Source organism: Cnephaeus nilssonii (assembly GCF_951640355.1).
Source record: "Cnephaeus nilssonii genome assembly, chromosome: 11".
Lineage (NCBI taxonomy): Eukaryota > Metazoa > Chordata > Mammalia > Chiroptera > Vespertilionidae > Cnephaeus > Cnephaeus nilssonii.
In genome coordinates, this window is record NC_137082.1 from 29,867,034 (window position 1) to 29,876,433 (window position 9,400).

A 9,400-nucleotide genomic window follows, 5' to 3' on the forward strand; every position below is an offset into this window, starting at 1 on the left:
ATAAGCCAGTCAGTGAAAGAAAAATACCACATGATCTCACTCATTTATGGAAAATAAAGAACATTATAACCTGATGAATAAAAAGATAGATAGATACAGAGGCAGTAAAGCACCGAACAGACTGTCAAATTACAGCAGGAAGGCTGGGGAGTGTTGGGGAGGGAGAAAAACAGATTAACCAAACGACTTGTATGCAAGCATATAAGTACACCAATGGACACAAGACACTGGGGGAGTGGGATGAGGGCATGTGACAGGGGGTAGGAGGACTGGGGGAAGGTCAATGGGGGGGGGGGAGGAGATATATGTACTAATATATGTAATATTTTAAACATTAAAAAAATATTAAAAATAAATAAATAAGGAAAAGAAAGAAAAATCTTTAAAAAAAAGAAAATGACATAAAAATGTCATGCACAACAAAAGCCATAAAATGTTTAGAAATAAATTTAATACTAAATATATACAATAGCTATTAAAATGGTGTGCTGTAAGACATAGCAGTGAGAAGATGTATCCTGTTCCAGGAAGGAAAATTAAACATTATTAAACATTCAATTTTTCACAAATTAATCTAATAATTGTGTCAATGAAATTCTAAACAGAACACTGTGGATGACTCCTCAGCAATCATTCTAACTCATTCCTAGGGAGAGTCCTGAATTTTTTTTAGACCAACAAAAATTCTATTCCTAGCAACAAGACTTAACCCAACCTGGCAAGAATCACACAAAGTCTATCTATCCCTGGCACCTAGAAGAACAAAAAGTTTTCTCACTCTTAACAAAGCAACAGTGCTGGATATACAGTGGAACCTCAGTTCTTGAACTTACTTTATTCTGGAAGGCTGTTTGAGAAGTTATTTGTTAGAAAACCGAATCATTTTTTCCCATTAAAAATAATGTAAATTGAATTAATCCATTCCAGACCCCCAAATGATTCCGTTTTAACCTTTTTTTGTATACAGTACAAGTCTAATGTAGTTTAATCTATAAACAAATACTTTTCTTAAATTGATCAAACCACCCCCTACTAGCCTTAAAGAATTTTTCATATATCACTGCCTCTCAAATGCTGTCACAAGCTAACTGCTTTTTGTTTATCCAAATCAACAATTTTTCTACCTGTTCAATTGCCTGTGGTTGTTGTCTTGTGAGCACTTTCACACCCTTAGCAACATTAGCACTCTTGATGGTCTCTGTATGTTTTAAAATTGTGCTAATGATTTCACCAGCAACAAAAGCATTCTCTCCTTTGTTGCCTGAGATGCTTTTTTGTCCTGCTGAGGTATTGGCATGAAAGGGTTGTCAGGTCTAAAACTGAAGTTTTGTTCCACAACAAATATTTTTTCAGTGAAACTTGCTCAAGAACCGAACTGATCGAGAGATAGGAGACTTCCAGAACTGAGGTTTGACTGTAATTGAAGCAAGAAGTTCCAATTCCCATTTCCCTACTAGTAGTGCTATTCTTTGACCACCAACTTTAGGATAATGCCAACCTAACCGATAGTAAAGAGGCACAGCACTCCACCAACAAACATTCACATCAACAGGAATGGAATCTGAAGATTTGGACATGTATCTCAAATCAATGGAAGATTTTGTAATGCCTAAAGCAAACGAAGCCAAGCCTTATTCCTGCCTGTTTCATTAGATTAATGAAACATTAATACATAGCTATTAAGTAATCATCTATTAGCAGCCAAACACTATTAGGACTTTATTACATAAACTCACTTAATGTTTACAATGACTATCAAATTAAGTACTATGATAATCCCACTTTATAGCTTCAGAAACTAAAGTGGCCGAAACCGGTTTGGCTCAGTGGATAGAGCGTCGGCCTGCGGACTGAAGGGTCCCAGGTTCGATTCCGGTCAAGGGCATGTGCCTTGGTAGCGGGCACATTCCCGGGGGGGGGGGGGGGGGGTGCAGGAGGCAGCTGATCGATGTTTCTCTCTCATCAATGTTTCTAACTCTCTACCCTCTCCCTTCCTCTCTGTAAAAAATCAATAAAATATATTTTAAAAAAAAGAAAGAAACTAAAGTGCAAGCCCAGACAGCGTGGCTCAGTGATTTGAGCATTGGCCTATGAACAAGGAGGTCACAGTTGAATTCCCAGTCAGGGCACATGCCTGGGTTGCGGGCTCTATCCCCAGCAGGGTGCGTGCAGGAGGCAGCCAATCAATGATTCTCTCTCATCACTGATGTTTTCTATCTCTCTCTCTCTCTCCCTCTCCCTTAGGTTCTGAAATCAATAAAAATATATTTTTAAAAATAAATAAATAGCCCTGACCGGTTTGGCTCAGTGGATAGAGCGTCGGCCTGCGAACTCAAGGATCCCAGGTTCGATTCTGGTCAAGGGCATGTACCTTGGTTGCGGGCACATACCCAGTGGGGAGTGTGCAGGAGGCAGCTGATCGATGTTTCTGACTATCCCTCTCCCTTCCTCTCTGTAATCAATAAAGTATATTTTAAAAATAAATAAATAAATAAAGGTGCAAAAGAGCTCAAGGTCAGTCAAGGAAAGATAGAGGTGGGACTCAAAACCAAGATTTCCTAAATCCTTTAACAAGTATCTTTTCAAAGGTAACTATACCAACTTAAGAGCACAGAACACATATTCTTAGGTTAATAAGAAAATACTATTAAAAAGCAGTTTAATAAAACTCACATACTTTATTTTTTTTAATATATTTTATTGATTTTTTTACAGAGGGAAAGAGAGTTAGAAACAGCGATGAGAAAGAAACATCAATCAGATGCCTCCTGCACACCCCCTACTGGGGATGTGCCTGCATCCAAGGTACATGCCCTTGACCAGAATTGAACCTGGGACCCTTGAGTCTGCAGGCTGATGCTCTATCCACTGAGCAAACCAGTTAGGGCAAAACTCACATACTTTAAATAAAAATTAACAACATATAAGGAAATATTAGAAGCAACAAGAGTAGCTCAGTTCATCTCTTTGGTATATAGCCTTTAATGGTTTCTGGATTTTTCTCTGTACTCCTGATCAAAGCCTTTACTAATCCAAGAAATAAGGCACTGAGAGGCATGGGAGGTCAACTAGACATATACTCCCTGATAATAGCTAAGGGAATAGTCTCAGGCCATACAATTCTGTTATTTATAGGCATCTAGCCTATCTAAAGGGGCTTAGATTCCTATCATTCACTGTGAGACTACCACGTATACTATATACTATATATAATGAATACTTATTCAAAATAGTATGTGCTTCTGAATGGAAAAATCAAAGAAAAAGCAATTCTTGCTATACCATCACATTCCTCATATCTCACCGAGAACACCTATATCTAGTTAGTGAGTCCTTCCATTAATTTTCACTGATATTTTCATCTGCTTGCAGCCCTTTGGATATTAAGACCTCCTGATATTAAGACCTCCAAAATACTCAGTCTAGACAATCTATACTTGACACAGGACACATTTCTAGAAAGAATTTAAACTCTCCCTCACAGATTATTTATGTAAAACCATCTTCAGTACCAATCTCTCATAATAGGTCCCAACAACTGCTAAGCTTTCCAATGGGAAATATATAATCTATAAAAATGTTCTCAAATTTCCAACATATGGTTAAGATATTGTGAACCCAAACCCTAGGCTGGTCTACACAGCAATCATTGTCCTCACATTGAAAGATATTATCTTAGGCCCTGGCCAGGTAGCTCAGTTGGTTAGAGCATCATTCCCAATACGCCAAGGTTGCAGGTTCGATCCCTAGTCAGGGCATGTACAAGAATCAACCAATGAATGCATAAATAAGTGAAACAAATCTATTTTCTCTCTAAAATCATGAAGTTAAAAAAACAAAAAACTGTATTTTGCCCTGGCCAGTATGGCTCAGTTGGTTGGAGGGTCGTCCTGTACATCAGAAGGTCACAGGTTCGATTCCCAGTCTGGACACATAACTAGGTTCAATCCCTGGTCAGGGCACATACAGGAGACAACTGATTGATGTATCTCTCTCACACTGATGTCTGTCTCTCTCTTTCTCCCTTTCTAAGTCAATAAAATTAATTAATAAAAAAGATACAACAGTTATTCTTATTCACAAAATAGTTTTAACTCAGGGGCTAGATACTTACAAAATACTATGCTATAAAATCAGCAAGCTCAATAATAAATGTTACATTTAGAAAATATAAACACACAAAACCTAATAGACAACTGAAAACTGCAAGATGACTTTCACTTTCAAATGTTTTTTAATTGATTTTTTAGTGAGAGAGGGAGAGGGAGAGAAAGAGAGAAAAATATCAATTGGCTACCTCCTATATGCCACCAACTGGGAATTAAGCCAGAAACCCAGGCATGTGCCCCAACCAGGAATCTAACCAGAGACCTTTTGTTACAGGGGAGGATGCTCAACCAACTGTGCCACACCACACCAGCCAGGGCAATGACTTTCCTTTTTAGACAGCAAAACTTAAGCCATTATTTTAAAAAGGGGATTTTTCACATCCTAGTCATTCTCACTGACATAAACTGAGAAAGAAAAGTACCTAGACATAAAGATTCCCCAAGTTATGAACCTAAAAAATGCTGTTATAAACTTAAGCCCAAGGAACATCACTGATCTTTTAAATGACAAGATAGTCATTCTTTCTACTACATTATTAAGGTCCTACTATCTTGTTTCTTGTCTTTCCTTTCAAAATGTTTTTAAGCAAGTACTTTTTATTGTTGTTGTTAATCCTCTTCCAAGGATATTTTCTCCATTGATTTTTAGAGACTGGAAGGGAGGAGGAGACAGACACATGGGTGTGAGACAGACACATCAATTGGTTGCAGGAGCCCCACTGGGGTAGGGATTGAGCCAGGTATGTGCCCTTGACCAAAATCAAACCCAAGACCCTTCAGTCCGAGAGCCCATGATCTAACCATTAAGCCAAACCAGCCAGGCCTAAGCAATTACTTTTAACAGCATATATCTCTTCTTGCTTATGGTTCCCCCAGATAAACAGAAGTCTGGGATGCCAACACTGAGTAACTGTATTATCTAAATGCATGATTCATACATAAGGTCCCTTAAATAACAAACGGTATCATTTTATTTTATGCAGTTGCATAATGGGACTATTTTTAGGCCCTAGTTAATGTTTTGTATATGTTATATATCTATGAGACTGACGCGCTGCCTACTGCGCTAAGAGGGCAACTTTGTATATGTTATATATCTAAAAGAGGGGTCATGTTTACTTCGATTTCATTTAAAGTTAGTAAGCCAAAAAGCACCCTCTCCCATTTGTCTCTCAAAAATGGGCTACAAAGCAACAGATATTTAACCTTTTCCCTAGCTTCTATTGGGCAGCCCTTCCTAACTACCCAACTGAAAACGGAACACTGCATCTGATAAAGGACCGTCTCCCCAGGACCCAGCACCAGTTCCATTCTGCCAACATTGATGCTTTCCCAAAGCCAAGGAAAAGCAATCCATTTTCTAGTTTAAAATTGTCAAGCTACAAAAAAAAGCTTTATTTTCTAAACTAATGGAGGTTAAGGATATTCTATAATTGGAATGAGCCCCAAATCAGTTAAGTCCAAAGGACAACTACAACATGCTTGGGAGTCACCTTGAAAGAGCCAGCTCATCCCCACACTGCTATGGAACACTCTAATCCCAGGTTCTCACATCTCCTTCATAACTGGGGCCTTTGATTAAAATGTTCTCCTATTACATGAGTATATACATTTGTCAATATTGCACTTTACTGTAATGTAGTCATACCTCATTAAAATTTTAAAAATTAAAAGATGCATATTAAGAGTTTTTTTAAACTTCTGAGTGATTTCATATCAGACCACTGCTCTGGATTAAATCACATTCCAAAATGGGGTAAGTCAAGAATACTGGGTCTGAATTCAGACACCTAGAACCAAAACACACCTCCCTTACTAACTCACTGGATGCCCTTTGACAAAGGGACAATTTTACCGAGCCTACTTCCTTATCTAGAAATTAGAAAAAATACTTACCTCACAGGATAATTGTGAGACCTAAATGAGATGTTTATAAAATATTTGGCATAGTTTCTAACATCAACAACTAAGCACTGTGTTACCATCATTAGCATCTTTGTTTCCATCATTTTAAACCAATCTTTATTTGGTATTTCTCTCAATCCTAAAATACATACTCCACCTAATTTAAAACTTTTGAAGAACTTCTTAGAGCCCTGGCCAGTGTGGCTCAGTTAGTTGGGCATCGTCCTGTGCCAAAAGGTTGCCAGTTCAATTCCTAGTCAGGACACATGCCCAGGTTTCAGGCTCAATCTCAGGTAGGGGACGTACAGGAGGCAGTCAATGGATGTTTCACTCTCACATCAGTGTTTCTCACTCCCTTTCCCTTCCTCTCTCTCTAAAACACACACACACACACACACACACACACACACAACTATTCAAAAATAAAATAAAGAACTTCTTAGACATATACATGCCTAGCCTCACCCTAATGACTGTGATGTGTTAAGTCTGGGATGAGGACAGTTTTGGGAACCACACTCCTCTAGGGAACATGTGTGGCAGAACATGACTATAACCAGAGCCCACAAGAATTTCTAAGATAAACTGAATAGCTCCTTCTAGTTTCAAATGACAAGTAGTATTCTACCTTTAGACTAGTGTAATAACGTCAGAACAAGGTTTGCTAACCTGAAAAGAAAAGTGGCATCCCCTCATACCCAACTCTCCCAATAATAAATACAGATTTAGTCTTTATTGTATTTTCTCAAAAGTTAAGACCAAAATAAGGTTGATTCTTTTTTAAAAAATGTTTTTATTAATTTTAGAAAGAGATTGAGAGACAGAAGACATTGATGTGAGAAACATCAACCAGCTGCCTCCCACATGCGCCCCAACCAGGCATTAAACCCACATCCCGAATGTGGGAATCAAACTGGTGACCTTTTGGTGCACAGGACAACACTCAACCAACTGAGCCACACCAGCCAGGCCAAGGTTGCCTCTAGAACAACATGGGGGTTATGGGGGGGGGGGGGGGTGGTGCTGACCCCCATGCAATCAAAAATCCATATAACTTGACTCCTCAAAAACTTAAGTTGTCCCACAATATCTAAGGGGGAGTGGTTCCAAGATCTCCCCCTCCAGTTACCAAAATGTGAGAATGCTTAAGTCCCCTGTATAAAATGGCACAGATCAATGCATACACAAGTCAGCCCTCTGCATCTGCAGATGGAAAACAGTACAAGTATTTATTTAAAAAAATCCTCATGTAAGTGGACCATGCAGTTCAAGCCCGTGTTGTTCCAGAATCAACTGTATATTCTTGGAGGGTTCAGCAGTCTGACACGCTGCCTCTCCCTCTAACAGATGCATCCTGGCATAGTACAGAAAGAGCAAATGGGAGGAAGAACAATACTTTATTTCTTCAGCAGGTCTCTACCTGACGGCACCAAACGGTAGACAACAACAAAAAAAAAATAAATCCTACAACATGAATATTTGTCTTAGTTCCTAAAAAAGAAGTTTCAAAACCACCTTATATAATGCTACCCCACCCCCAATACTGTCTACTAAACCATTGTTTTTCAGAGTGGACTTTGAGTGACCTGTTTCTGAATGATAGGAGCTTCTTAGAACCCTCTCCAGATTTGGATTCAAAAAAGGGAATCTGCATTTTTAATTCCCCTGGTCATTTTTTATGCTCAAAATTTGGAAGTACGCTGTAACTAGAAACTTTCACCTCAAGTAAGAAAACCTTGAACACAAAAGATCATGATTATGCTTGCTCTTAGAGTAATGAAGAAATAGCTACTAGAACATAAACAATCTGTAGATCATGGAGGTCAAGAAAAGATGCTATGAAGCTAAAATACCTGAGTTTAGAGTTCTGTTCACTAGCCATTTGACACCAGATAATTGGGACCCCGTTTTCTCATCTGTAAAATGGAATACTACCACCTACCTCAGAGTTGTAAGGGCTACTGAGTTATTAAAACTCTCAGAAGAGTGTCTGAAAGTTTTTTTAATTAAAAAATAAAGTTTTTAGAGTGCCTGACCCATGCAACACTCAAAAAATACTTATTTAGAATCCTTGTGGCCAATGGCCACAAACAGCTAGCTATATGGCTATGATTCTTATTTGCTGGATCTCTGGAATTTGCATCCATATCCAATGATACACAAAACCATTAAGGATCGAATGTTTTACACTGCTTAAAAATCAGGTGTTCCTCAAAACACAAACCAGGTAAATTGACTCTAAAAATTGTGTAGGTTGAGAGCAGATGTTTTCCAAATCTCTTTAAGAGGATAGGAAAAGACAAAATAAGTGAAAACTCCCCCAAACTCTTCATAGCAAAATAGGGCTACATTTACTCATCCAAATCATATTAAGTTGAAAGTAAATCAACTGGGTGGTTGGACCAAGGTACAAGACCATCCAATAAAAACCTCACTCATCCTGCCACTTTCATTGTCATCATCTGCATTTGAAACAAGCTGATTTCCTGAAACAGGAATTTGGCTACAACAGTAAGAAAAAAGTCTAACCATATGTAAAATGCTACTACATTGTAATGCTCACATTAGAGTATCAGGACAGTGGATACTTTCAACTGCATCAACGGTGCTAGACAGACGGCCTGAATTGAAGATGTATCATGGGGAGATAATATTTGGGCTGGATCTGAACACAGGGAAAAGAAACGAATAATAAAATGGAGAAAACGATTCTCTGGGAAGAGCGTGTGCAACTCCCAAAGGCGAGCTTCGGGAAGATTAGAATCCCTCAAAACAAAAAAAGCCTTAATGCCCAGAATGCTCCAGTCCTGAGCTGTGAATATCGGCAAATAGATGTAAAGAATAGAGAGAAGATAACTGGGTGAAAGATGACCCGAATTCTCACGGGGGAAAAAAACAGCCAAACCTTATTACACAGAACACGGAATCCAGTTTTAGCCTTGCAGCAACTCAAGGGTCAATTAAGCATTTTCCATTAAGCGCGAAATTTCCAGACAAAAAAGACTTAACGTCTTGGCGAGCAGCTCTTTGAAAATCCACAGCAGACAGACAGGATTTGGGGGGAGGGGAGGCAGTGGAAATGAGTCAAAAGAAGCCTTCTCCGAGATAAAATCATACGACCCTCGGTCAAGGAATGCCCAAGGAACTAAGAGGGAGGAGGGTCTGGGAAAGAGCCCTCCACTCCGACCAGCACGTACCGCGCCCCGAGGGCCGAACCCCGAAGCCCCGGCGTTTGCGAGGCCCCCAGGCCTCCAACCCTCCATCTGCCCACGCACCAACCTGGGACCACCGGGCGGGGGCACTGTCCCCGCGCGACCGCGCGGGAAAAACGGCGGCCGTGCCGGAAGGGGGCAGGGCGAGCCGCGAGGGCGCCCCGCCGGGCACTT

At 39.6% G+C, this 9,400-nt stretch overlaps 1 protein-coding gene across 1 annotated transcript in view; it reads right to left on the reverse strand.

Moving 5' to 3' along the window:
• The window catches only part of PANK2 (pantothenate kinase 2), a 38,815-nt gene extending 29,415 nt beyond the window's left edge, over positions 1 to 9,400 (reverse strand). The window contains exon 1 of the mRNA XM_079783515.1: positions 9,294 to 9,400. The gene's annotated coding sequence lies outside the window, so the exon portion shown is untranslated. The remainder of the gene's footprint in view (positions 1 to 9,293) is intronic.